At 39.4% G+C, this 14,249-nt stretch overlaps 1 protein-coding gene across 3 annotated transcripts in view; it reads right to left on the bottom strand.

Annotated features, from left to right (window-relative positions):
* Positions 1-14,249, bottom strand: part of CNTNAP5 (contactin associated protein family member 5) — a 275,673-nt gene that overhangs the window by 71,528 nt on the left and 189,896 nt on the right. The gene's annotated exons all lie outside the window — the stretch shown is intronic.

Raw genomic sequence — 14,249 nt, 5'->3', positions numbered from 1 at the left:
CAAAAAACCTAAGTACATGCAAAAACCAAACATTTTTCAGTGTGTTTGCCTTAATGCAAGTTTCCATTCCTATCTCTTTGTGGTGGTTTCCTACTTCATCACATATTTTAACAGCTTGTTTTATAATTGGATTCCGTGTCAAATTTTTATCCCTCTTTATTCAAGCCACCATTTGAAAGTTCCAGGGTCCCAGACCTTTTCCTGCTGAGCTAAATGGGATTCTTGACATTGAGGTGAATGGAAACAGGACTGGGAAGGCTGTACGCCTCATTAGATACACGATTCCACAGCACCTTCTAAAATTCTGCTGAACTCTCCCTTTCAAGCAAATAAAGCTGGTAAACTCAGAGGCCATGAAATGTCACTATTACATTTCAACACTTAAACTGAGGTACCTGATGAATTAGCCATCTTCTTGCCAGCATCTTAGAAAACTGCAGCCCCTGAGGGATTTCCCCTGGCCATTACCACTTATTGCAAAGTCAAAGAGAGAAAGCTAAGGTTATTGTTTTGCCTGTGGAATCAAAATATGCTGAGAGAGCATGTTAGTCCCCAGACTTAGAGGTTTATTGCATTTCTAATTCACACCTAAGGTCACCATATGTCAAATGAGTATGCATTCTGCTACCATAGCTACTGCCATAATTTTAATTCTAATGCTAAATAGTTCTAGATTGGAACAATACTGACTTGGAAACAGTGTTATTTAGTGCTTATAGCAGAAGACTGGTCTTCTGAGTAACGATGGAAAATTTAATGTTCTGGTTCTACCCTTGCATTTGTCAGACTCTCCAAAATCACACAAGTAATTTAATCACTCTGAACTTTCGTTTCCATATCAGAAAGTCAAAGAAATAAAAGGCCTGAACAACAAGAGTATACCAAGATAGTACAGCAACAACTGCATCTTCTACATCGAGAAAAGCTAATAAATTAATCAGCCTTTGATCAAATTTCATTCAGCATTTAAAAATGCAATATGAGGTTTGAAATCTGTTACTTGTGTCCTGACAGCATCACACCATGGTGGAGATGCCTCCCTTTGCATAATACATTAATGTGAATTTGACCACACAATTGTCATTCCTTGTCATTTAAGCAGTCTTACAGTTAAGCAGCCATAATTGTCCTTTGGGTGTTATCTTAAATACATTAAAAAAGAAATTGAATGCTTTCACCGCATTATAGCTGGGACACTTTTTCAAAGCTAATTTCTATGTCTGTGAATTATTCATAATACACTTCAAACAGGCTCTTCTGGATAAGGTAATTGACCTTGTCTGCATGAAGCACCTACTACCTTGCCTTGGGATAATTTAATCTATGATGTGGTCCATTATTCAAAGGTAATGTCTTTTCATTAAGTTAGGCAATATATTATCACTCAACTAGTCACCTAATTCTGCATTTAGCGTATTCAAGTTTTCACTTTTTTTTTTTTCATAGGTTACACTCATCATAGCAATATCTCACATTTAAGTAGCATGGTGTAACAGTAAGACAGCATTCTCTTGATAAATTGAAGCAAGACTATGAGGACTCTAATTTCAAGATTTACTTGTGCATTTTAAACCTCAGTTGGCTTTGTGTTTTCCATGGGTGAAAGCAGCAAAGGGTATCTATTCAGTAAGATTTAGCGTAAGGTCAAAACACAAGTACAACTAATGCACCAGGTGGCAGAAGCTATTTAAATTCATGCACTGTTCAGTGGAAACACTTGTGTGGTGATGTAACATATGCTAAATCACATGTATGACACATATATAACACTTCCACAGTTTTCTTTTGCTGTGTAGAAAAACCCCTGGTTGGTCTGTCATGCAAGGACACAATCAGCAATGCTGGCTGTAGCTCAGGCTGGCTCTGAACCATTGCAGCCTTCTCTGTAACAGACCATTGCTAGGACCCAATTCCCTGCTACATATTCCCTCGAAAGACCTTGCTCAGTGAAGACCAAAGTAACTGATTATGTTTTGCATATGCATGGAGTGAAATCTCTGAGAGAGAAAGCTGAACAGTTGAGCACCCAGCTCTCTTCTGTGCTCCAACTACTTTAAACCACTTTAGAAGAATAAAGCAGTTCTGAATCTATTTTAGTCAGTCACTGATAAAGTCCTCCTGCATGAGTAAACTCTTGAGTGGCACAGCGATCTGGAGGAGCTCCTGCATCAATCCCACTCCTGGCTCCAGCAAATGGCCAGAGATGGTATTCTAATTTATATTGCACCACTCCAGTAACCAGGATTAAAGATGCCTCTCCACTCCTCTCTACTTCAGTATTGCAGGATACATCTCTGTAAGAACAGAGTGTTGGCTTTTTCAGTCTATCAGTGCTGAAGTGTTTAGATGCTGATTGTAAATACTGCATTAACAAGCTATGGATTAACTTGTTAGCTCCTCTAAATATCTTAACTTTTAAACTGTTTCTGTTTTTTAGTTTGTTTTATATTAAAGTCGAATTGAATGAAAGATGTAAAAACTAAGGAGTTAATCCACCATTTTACTTGCTTAAATCAGTATAAATATACTGAATCCAATGGATCTGATCCTGCATATCTTTGAGCTTTGCAATTTTTTTAGTTGAATCATTTGTTACTGTAGTTTCTCTCAAGCTGTCTATTAATAGAATATTATGATTATGTTAGCTATTCAAAGCTTTTTAATCATGTTATATAAACACAGTTCAGTCTATGAATTGTTTATCCTGATTAGATATTGTTTGAGTGTTCACTTAAAATTATGAAGCATTGCTTCAGAGCAGAAATAAAGGCAAGGGCGTCAAAGATTTCAAGGTGCTAGACTGAACATTTACTCTGAAGGTCATTGGCTGAATTCCTATTTGCATGAATATTCAGGAACAATTGTTCATGCCTTGGAAAATTTCTGCAAAGACAAAAATCTCTGTGTCATTGTCCAGAATGATATAAAAAAAGGAAGAATTATGAAAATTATCAAACTAACACTGAAATTCTGGTAGAACAGGAGTGAAATAGGTCATATTTATAATTTTCCATCAGCTAAAACAAGCCAGCCAAGGGAAGTGTTGCTCCAAGCAAGATCACCTGCAACTGGCCTGACTGCTAGATCATATTTCACATCGGTCGAGTGCCTTCCATTGTGTAACCACAGTTGTGCGCATTGATGGCTCCTGCCGCTATAATATGGTTATGTTTACCCATTAGTTTCTGCTTTTGTGCCACAACCCAGCAACTGTGATATTACAATTGTTCTAATGGTCTGTTTCACTTTGTTCATTTACCTATTAATTTTGGCAATGGCATATTTCATGGAACATAAATTTCATCCTCTGAAAACACGACAACCTGTAGTACAATATGGTCAGGCAGATTCTGGAGCTTTGTATGGAAGTAAAGTGAACTGCCCGGGGTGGCATTTTGGAAAGAACATACCTCCCTCTGGAGGCATTGCTTGTATCTAAGGTGATTACTTCAGCACTAACAGGATGTAATTATTCACTCAGTAAAATTCTGACTCTATTAAGTAGATACTTCTAATGTTCTGCAGATTGGCTAGTGGTGCTAGAATGTCCCACACAGGTAGTAAACAAACTGCAACACAATCTCTTTGTCTGAATCCAGAACGTAAGTGTGCACTGAGAAGGAAGTGACCTACAAAGCTGCCAGTGCTTTGAACATGGAGGCTCTGGGAAACAGAACCCCAAAGCAGGACCTAAAAAATGCTCACTGCAGGAGAACCTTTCTCTGTTTGACGGCAGATATCAGAGTGGCAAAACAAATGGATCAAACTGACTTTGCACTGCCAAAGAAAAAGCCAAAGGAAGCTGATATAGAGCCTACTTTAGAAGACAACTTGTCCTAGAATCCCATCCTCTGCTGTTGCCTTAGCATTCAGTCATACAGATTTCTCTCTGAGAAACATCACCTAAACTTCTGCCACACCCCAGGTTTCTGGATAAAATATGAGACTTTGAAATCACAGTGACAAATGGGAGGCAAACAAGTGCTAATGTACAGAAAACCTTTAGCTCGAAGGAGAAAAGAGTAACCAACATTACTTTGTCTTGTACCAAGCCTGACAATATCCATGTGGTCCAAAAAATGAATTACAGCCAAATTTCTCTCTTCTTTTTCCTCATCCTTAAAAGGAGGAAAGAAGATTTACACATATCTACATAAATATAAAAACACATACTTTCCCAAAAAGAGAGAACTCTATCTGTATGAATACATAACAATTTATATCCTCTACTGACAATTTGAATCATCAGATGAAGGAAAAGTTAGTATTTAAAACCAGCATATGATGAAATTGATGTTACTCTTTTTTCAGAACCACTTTTCAGATCTCTGGTCATTTTTTAAAACAGCCCATCATAGGCTTGGAGTGATCAGTAAAACAAACCTGTCAGACCTGAACTAGGTTCAGTAACACAGAACTGAGAAAAAGAACAGCCAGGAACTGTTATCTTTTCCTTCCCACCAACAAATGTTACTATGAACATTTTGATCACATTGAATGAGACAGCCTGAACAAAGCTGATTGCAGTCTAAACTACTGGGAGCACTTTTCATGTGCTATTAGTGTTAATATACTGAAATCACTACATGTTATAAATTAGACATGTCACTTTAAAGTTTTTGGGGAAATGGAAGATTTAAGGAAAGGGGGACACGCAACTAAGCATCATGGATGAACAAAAAGTCAGCACACGAAGACAGGACTGAATCTAGCACGACAGATATGCTCCAAAGATCTATGAAAAAACAGTGGGTAGTGATGAAGTTCCTTTGAGTTTAGGATTAATGTTTTGTTTGAGCTTTTGTTCCTGTCTTGGAAGGAGACAGACATTTCTGTATCTGGTATGGTGAGAAAATATGTAGATCTGCATCTTGTGTTAGCCCAAATTAAGATTTCCTTCTAACACTAGGACCCATGGAGTAGGTCTCTATTGATTCTAGCAGGCTTTATGTATTAATCACAACCTGGATTTCTAGAGAAATGAGATCTATTGAAACACTCTACAAGAATTTTTGTGCACACCCATGTCAATTGTTCGAGTAACTAAGAAACCCACTAGTCAATTTCAAGAACATTTGACTGAGAAATACATTCCTACAGGTTCCATGTACTGCCTAAGCAGAAAACAGGCACTACTACTAGAAGAGATCCTCCTAGTACTCAGCCTAAGTGAAGGTTGCAATATATTTTCATTCCTCTGTGTGTATAAAAAAATCCATACAGAAACAACACTAAACCATAAAACCAAAGGGGAAATAGCAACATTTATTACTCCACCAGTTGCAGTGCAAAAACACAGCTTTCTCCCCTTATCTAGCAGGATACACCAAAAATCCCATTATAACCCACCTGAATAGATCACCATTACCTGATTGGCAGTTTGGTAGGTTCATAAAAACTCACGGGATCACATCTTCCTGCTAAATCACCATTAACTGTGGTGACACAAAAGCCAACGCACCTCTAAGGAACATGTTCATTCTTCCTCTAGTAGCATAAGGGCAAGGCACAAGAGGTACCTACAGAAAGCTCACACTTGGAGTGAAAGACATCAGAGGTGTTCAGCTGAGAGGAAACACTTGTATGGTTCTTTTTTTGTGGCTACAAGAACCTGGCCATTGGTTTTAGATGGGTACATTTAAATTGATCTAATGGCCTATTCCAATTTCAGGCTTAACTGGTGTTAGTTGCAGCCTGATGCCTCAGTTTTGTTCTCTACTAAACAAGAAAGCTACCTTCAGAAGAGAACTGCAGAGATTAATTGGTTAACCTTTTTAAATATTAATGTTTAAAAAAACACAACCATACAAGAACAAAAAGCCAAAAAACTTTTCTTCTGGGGCTTCTGCTCTTGGGAGTAAAAGAAGAAGGCTCTTCATGTTGTTTTGAGTCCTGGACAACCCAAGAGGGAATACATGCCTTGGCTAAACCAGTCTGAGTCTTTCTCTTGTCAAAAGGACTTGGAAAAGATTCAGGCTCAAAAGCTTTTTCATTTTTGTTCTCAAACTTTTGGGCCAAGCAGATAACAAAAAAGCTTCTCTAAAGAAGGTTTCAAAAGGGTTATTATCATTCAGGTCACCACATCTTTCTAGCTACTCATCATCAAGTCTCAGTCAGATCTGCTCCTCTTCAGATCATTCCAGGTTGGGGGGAACAATTCAAAATTGCTTTTTGGTGCTTCTTGTGAAGTGGAAGAAGTACACAACTTTTTCCCCCAGTGTCTGAAGACATTTTCCCAAAGTATGCTTGCTTATTCTCTACATTTTGGGGTGTTCTTTTTACAAAAGGAAGTAAGAGACACTTAGAAGAGCTACTTTTATGCCCCACTTAACAATAGATAGCTCATGTAAGAGTAGTTTAGTGTTCTGCTTAGGGAAAATTTTTGTTCCCTTGCTGTCTGAACACCAAGTAATGTGAAAATGCTGCTTTCAGCTGATTCTCATGGATTCCTTTCTCCTGTCTCTGCGTTCACACTTTCAAACATAAAATAATTTTTCCACAGGCTACCTTCAAACTGCAATGGGGGTAAAATTCCTGGACTTCAGATTTACAAGCAATAAATTTGAGCTCTACCTACTAACCTAATTATTCAGAACAAAAACCTGTCTTTTTTTACCATAGAGTTTAATTTTCTTTTCTCCTAATTACTTACATGATTAAGTTATGCTACTGATCTTTTGGGGATAGCCTAACACCTGTTTTCCTGGACAGGTCAAACCAATTCAACCAAAATCTAAGCACAGGGATTCCATCCTATCTGATTTTCTGCAAGTGCCTTGCTATGCACCTACTTTCTTCCCCAGGTCTAAAACAGGAGTCAAATGAACCCAAACCAAACACGAAACTAAGAGATTACAGCCACAAATGCTTTTTTAGCCTCAAAAATAATGAAAATTACTATTGCCATTTACTATTGCCACTCATGTGGCATGTTGAAGAAGGTTAGATGAACTTTTCCAGTGCTATGATTTATATCTTCTGCTCTGCAAGATCAGAAAACATCATTCTCTGCACTGGCCTAAATTTGACAGACAAATTAGTTTAATGTCAGTAAGACAATCTGAGTCTAATGGAGCCCAAGATGTTTAAAGTAGGACAGCTGAAAGAAGCAGACAAATGGAAGTGTGATGAGAACACACTCCCTGCTGTGGCTCTAATGAGGGAGAAGGCACACTTTTCTGCTCAGGCAGCAGTCCTGCTTCCTTCCTTGAATGCAGGACAGGTTGCTGTCATAGCTAATGACCCACTAATATAACAAACCATAGTTTAGCTGTTTGTTTCTAATCACCATTATTTATTTATGGTTAACAATATGCTGAGTCCTGAGAATTAAAACAAAAAATAAAAAGAGACTATTACTGCTCACGATTAAGGGAATGTTGGCTGGAATAGCTTGAAAGAATTTTGTCCTTCTTCCTTTTTTCAAACTGTGTGTGTGAATTGTTTATACAACTGGGTCTCTCAAGCCAGAGGTGTTTAAGATGTGTTTAGTTCTGTCACATGTGTGCCTCATAAAACTATCCATTTCCAAACTCTTATTTGGACTGCAGAATTCCCTGAACTCAGCGTTTCGGCGTTACTGAGTTATGAGCGCTTACACGATCCCACAGGTTTCACAGGTTGAACAAAAGATATCATTGACTTTACTCCAAACCAGAATTTCTTCGGGATCAAAATTCCCAAACCAGCAGATTGTAGAGGTCAAGTAAACATCTTGAAGCATCAGTTCACAGCACTGACTTCCTCACAGAACCACCAATAATAGTGTATGCAATGAATTCCAGAATCGAGGCTCAAAATCTGTTGTCTAGATTTACATTTCATTTACCTGTCCTATGTACCTTCATTAATGTCCCTGGTCAAGCTTCCTGTACACTGGAAAAGATAATTTCCATGTCAGTAGAACACAGTGGATGTATTTAGCTTGGAGTGCAAATACATTCTCTATGTAAATTGTAAAATGTCTCAAATGAAATGAAATTTGATAAAATAAAATGAGTATAATTCCAAAATTTCTCCTTAGACTCACAAAAATAAATTCATTCAAGGAAAGGAGAAAAACAAAACAAACACAAAAAAAAAAAGCAACAGAAATATTCAGTGACAGCAGAAGTATGAAGGATGTATTTGATAGAAGCAAACAGGAGTTAACCACAGCTCTCTCCTCACTACTCCATCAGTCCTCACTTCAGGAAGTGTTTTTTAAAATTCACCTGACACATTGTGTCTAGAGCAAATACAGATAATGGTGCTCCAGTGCTCACTGGAGCCATCCCAGGAGAGTCCTGCCCTGCTGGTGTCACTGCAGAATGATGTCAGGTACCATTATCAGCCTGCTCTCTCCTGCAGTGGGTTTCAAGGAGTGAATACGCTTTCCTTCCACTGCGTTAGAAACCATACAGTGTATGCCTGAGCAAGGACTTATTCCCGTGTTTTTCCCATCATTTAGCCTCTTGGCTGCATTTCAATCTCAGAGAAACACAAGAAGACTGGATGAGAAGTAATGGCAGCAAGTAGCTGCCACTCCTTGCTTGGCAGCTCCAACACACTGTACCTCCCTGCCAGCCACAGAGGATGCTACAGGGCAAGAGAATAAAAGGGTCAGAAACTGGAGTAATGGTATTTCCACTACTCACAGGTGTGTGCAGGCTCCATGCCAAGTTACCTCTGCCACGCCACAGCTTTTGTATTCTGCTTAGACTCCCTGCATTTTAATCAGCTGCACACATAAACCAACATAGTATCTTTAAAAATGGCCTCTAAATCTCTGCCCACAAATAAAGGGGGTATATTGCATTACTTTGGTGAACTGTGTTCCAAAGTCTCCAAATATAACACAAGTTGTCTGAAGTTGTGCTTGTGAGAAGCTGTCACTGCCACTCTGGGGGGAGAGACAAGGTATGGTGATGGAAACACAGATGGCAAGTCAATCATTCTCAAAAAAAGGATCCTAATTACCCAAGAATAATCACAGCACACAATCCACACCTGCCACCTATCCACCATTCCTTCAACATGAGCCACTTTTTGAGGGCAGACTGCCCTGTTCTATGTTATTTTGTGCAATGAAAAATAGTCTCCTGGTAAAGCAATAACAATTTAAAGTTATTTTGTACAAGAACAAATAGTGCCCTGGTAGTGCATTAACAATTGAAAGTACTAGAATGATAAACTGGAAATTATATTTAAAAGGAATAAAATACTACTGAGGAAAACCTCACTGGTAAATGACTGCTTGTTACGGGTCATTTTATACCACCTCCTGATACATCTATGTAAAATACTCCATCAGCACCCAGGCTTCAGACTCCTTTCTTGAGAAAGATTTACTCTAAAGTGGTGAAACCCTGGTCAAACCAAACGTCAAAAAACTATATGTACTTCAGGTGAAAAAATACTAGAGCTAGTGAAAGTCCTAGATGAGTAACTAAAAGCACTATAAAAGCTCTGGATGAGCACAAAACTGTGTTCCACTGCATCCTGTAATACAAGAACTCACTGCACTGAGCAAAACAGTAGTTAAAAAAGCATTAAAAAAATGTAGTTCTGTAAAACAGCAAGTGGGAACTCCTGGAACTTGTTTTCCTAGGAAGCCTCAGGGCAGGCAGCCTAATAAAGTTCAAAAAGTGATTAGACAAGTTTATGAACAACAGATCCCTAGTGGATACTAGAAGGGATTGGCAATAGCATAAACCCTAATGCCCTTATTTGAGCAACTGTGGGTGATGGGGACATCCCATCATTGAGGGATGTGCTAAAGACATCAACTTGTGTACTCACCTTAAGCTGCATCTCTCCAGCAGCCACTACTGAAGGAAGAACCCTGAAGGAGATTTCTTAGCACCTTATGCCCTCACATCACTGGCCTCATCTGGAGCTAAGGAGGGAGCCTGCACAGACAAAGCTCTAACAACATACAGGGCATAGATACAGAAAAGTTAAAAAAAAAAAAAAAAAAGTTGACCTGTCTCAGCAATGGAATTAAGTCTAAATGAAGAAATTATAATGTGCTCCCTGCTGTGAGGCAGCACATCTTTCCCTCCAACAGAGAGTTATAAAATGCAAATGCAGTGGTTCACCAGTGAGGGCAACCAGCTGCCTGGCATAAGGGGTCACAGACTGTGGGACAGCACCCAGTGCAGCTTGGCACTGAGATTTGGGACTAGCAGGGAACCAGGGGGGAGGAGAGGAGGTGGAAACCTGGGTGCAAGTCATGATGGTGTGACTTGACAGAACATAAACTCAGGGAAGAGGTGTGTAGTTTAGGATGGATGTAGTTTAGGAACAATGTTTGAAATCAAAGCTTAAGGTGACATGGTGTAGGAGTTCTCCTGGAAAGAGAAAAATAAGGAAGAAGTCAGGAAAAACCGACCACCTACAGACATTCCTATTTCTTTGATTTTGCTCTTGGACTGATCTTTTCCCAGTCCCTGCCTACACAAATGTGCTATGAACTTGACAGACTGTCAGCCAAGTATTGTAAAGCAAGCTATGCTGCCACTGATATAGCCGTCACTGTGCTAAGTCCCTGATAAGGTGGATGTGAGGAAGCTTCCCAAGTGAAAAGTATTTGAGTCCACCCACCGCTTCTAGAAAACTGAGAAAATTCAGTCAAGAGCTGGGGGTTCGTTCAGTTAATGTTTTCAAACATCTTGTATGTTAACAGTTTAATTAAACATGCATCTGCACATAGGGACCTATCCTTGTACACGTGTTCTCTCCTTAGGTATTGCCTGAGGTGCTCCATGAAGAAAGGAAATCAAAGCCCTGGGGGGCTAAATTTCTTTTCATATTCTCAGAATACAGAGGCATTTAGAACTAGCTCAGCCTTCCTGCTCAACCCACTCCTCTCCTGCTAGCTTGACTTGGCCTCTACTTGTAAGGATAAGTCTGCAATCTTTTCCTAAAAGTGTGGATTACTTTCCTAATTAATGCCAACTGTCAGATTTGCTCTGGTTATGTGAGTTATTGTTTGATTAAGTGATTATGTGGTTATATATTATCTAGTTATGTGGTTATTTCTCCAACAGGCCTGGGAAAATCACCCAAGACTTGTGTTTTCTGGTCATACAAGTTTCCTTTGCCACCTTCTCAAGAAAGTCAGCTATGCCTTGATGAACAGACATAATTTGTGGTGTTCACAAACCTCCTGAAAATCTGACTGACGGCAGAGATGCACAAAACTACAGTTCAGGGCAATTTAACTTTTGCTTTCAAAGACATGCTTGCAGCTAAGCCGTAGTATGACAGGGAGAACCAATAAGGCTTTTCCAGACAGCAGGAGGTGGAGATGAGTAAACTCCTCTGCCAACTGCCAGATTGCATGTCTGACACATTGCAGATGTAAATCCAAGAAACTCAATGGGGGTACTCTGCTCAGCCATACCCGCTGAGGATGCCTGTGTCTTCAGGGCAGGAGGGAGTAGTGAAAGAAGAAAGAGAAATTCCTTGATATAAACTGGAAAAATTTTATGCAAGCCAGAAGCCTCCCTGAGCTTTTCTCTGAGGCAGCCCATAATGCTTTGCTTGTCCCATTTGCCCCATGTCAAAGCTGTGAAAGCCAAAATTGCTATGCAACAACATACATCTTTGCACTATGATGCAAAAGGAAAGAGAAATGTTTTTATTGCTTCTCTGTGAAACATGACAGTATTTAGATCCTGAAGACAAGGATTTGGTGTGTTGGTGCTATCAGCTGTAACATCCTAATAATATGTTCCATCTCCTTGGTGGGGGGGAGGAAGAAAAGAGCAAAGCCCAGAATAAAAGTAAGCTCAGAAATGGATTGCATTTCTTGCAGGAAGAGGAATTTTTATAACTTTGTCAGGATTAGATATACCTCTGGGAGATGCCCTTCCATCAGGCATTCACCATTGGGCTCAGTCCAGAGGTAATAATGAGTGGAGACAGTCAGCAAGCTGGATTAGGTCAGGTAACATTTCCTGCAGGCCTATGGATGCAGTATTGTTATTACTACATGGGCATTGCATACTGAATTCTACAGTCAGAGCTGAAGTGTTGCTCATTAGCAGCAATTACACATTAAGATACCCTGGCAGCACAGAAGGAACACAGTGCTTCAGGCATGCAGAAGTCTAGGTCAAACAAAGAAACTAAACCCAAGAGTTTTGATCTTTGTTCTCATGCTCTGGCCCCAGATCTGGCAAAAACAACACAGGTGAGAACCTTCTGCATCAAGTCCAGCAAAATATCCTGAGACCACTCTCACTTGTAGCTCATCTTCGAGTTTAGGAGTGGAAATTCCTTAAGTCCTGTAACTCTTCAAGACACCTATAGTGTTCAGCACTACTTGGTCTCTAGGTTCCTCTGTAATACAACAGCATTTCACTACAAAATTAGTAGCAATTAATGGAGCTTGGGGAAAATAATGCTTTTCTACAAAAATACTTAATACTCAGTTTAGAAAAAATTGTCCTTATCTTGTCATTTCAAGAACTGCAATGTTATTTTTGAGCATGTTTCACATCTTGCCAGATTTAAAGCCTGAGACTACTGAGAAAGCTCAGGATGAAAGAAGGAAAATTCAGAAGTGTAATTAAAAAGCATACAAAAGGAAGAAAAAAAAAAGAGGGGGAAAAATGATGGTGTCTGCCACATGCACAGCACTAGACTGCAACTTCATTTTTTTTATTTTTCAGCTGAAGCTGCAGTAAAGACTAAATGAGTTGTGCAATTCTTGTGTGGTGAACTGTCAGGACCACAGTGGCACTGCACCAGCTGCAAGAGCACAAGCCATACTGCTGGACACCATCCCCACATCCTTTCCCTTGAGGAATCAGCCACAGCTTTGGTCCTGGACAAGCAGAGGATGAGCTGCCTGTCAGGAGTCCTCTTAGCCAGCCTGCCTGTTGTTTGATAGCTTTAGCCCTGAGGATGCACAGTTTACACACTGTCAATTTACACAAGATTATCTTTACTTTTTTTTCCCCAAAAAGTTCTGATTCTTAGGAAGTGTCCCCAGCTTTAGAGAGGCCCCACATACAAGAGGTATCTCAAAATACATTTGTAGTGTACATTCCTGCATACACATGATCAAGTGCCTCACAGAAATGTGCAAAAATAAACACATGCAAACCTGCTCTAGTATTGTGGCATTCATCCTTAAAACAACATTTTGGAAATAGCCTCTGCGGGGTATTATCTTTATGCCACATCAAGTGTGGTGTGGGATACAGAAGCCAGCAACACTGAAAGTACTTGTAAGACATTAATTCCACTTCTTTATAAGCAGTTATGCCCACATTTTGTTTTCCTTTTGTGTTCTACCCTGGATGCTGATATTAACATTTGAGTCTTTAAAAAAAGATAGCAATAAAAGCAATTCTTGGCTGGTAAATCTGATGATAACAAAAGACATAATTCACAGCTTTTAAAATTAAACTGACTGTAAGGCACCTGATTACCAGATCCATAAACATTCAGTTTACAACAGTGTTACAGTAACTTTGCTGGAACTGGGAGGGTTTTGACACATCTCATTAGGCAATGTGTTTTTAAAGACAATAGGAACTCCCACTGCAAGCTCCCCTTCAGGCTTGCCATGGTCTTTTTTCTAAGCTACAAACAAATTTAAGAGTTGCTAATCAAATAATCACCAGGACAATACAGACATTACAAGTAACAGGAGATTTTTGAAGACAGTCAGAAGTCTGCCCTTAATGTCATTCATCTCTCCAGATAAACAAACATAAAATCCTGACATTAAAACAGAGTTGACTGGAAGCCAAAATCCTGACTAGCCACTGGAAATTTGGTACTGCAGGAAAAACTGATGAGACCCTCTGCTTTCTTTTTTTCTGTTAAGACAAGGGGAAAAAATGCAGTCCTTCTATTGCAAGGGGAAGGTTAGTTTTGCCCCAGAAACTGTACTACCAAGCACCTTAAACATCATATTCAGGGCTGTGGGACTCAGAAGAGGTTACACTCCTCCCCTACATAACATTTTGAGTCTGAAGCAATCTGGATGCTTTCTATCTTTAATATACAGGTAAAAACTGTAAATGAATAAACACATCTATTTGCCATCAGCTAAATGCACTAGGTAGCACTTTCCATCATAGAAGTTTTCAGTCTGGGCATGCATGAACTTACAGAGTGAAAACTCCTCTGACAAGCTCAGACCCCCTCACACCAGAGCACAGGCACTGCACAGTAGAACCCCAAACAGTAAAAGGTTTTTCACTCTATTCCGTACTGCTACTAATAATATGGGGGTTTTTATTGGTTTG

This window comes from Pseudopodoces humilis, chromosome 8 (assembly GCF_049639895.1).
Source record: "Pseudopodoces humilis isolate 2021_Gansu_Grassland_sample_001 chromosome 8, ASM4963989v1, whole genome shotgun sequence".
In the NCBI taxonomy this organism is placed as follows: Eukaryota; Metazoa; Chordata; class Aves; order Passeriformes; family Paridae; genus Pseudopodoces; species Pseudopodoces humilis.
This window is presented reverse-complemented; position numbering and strand designations above follow the sequence as displayed.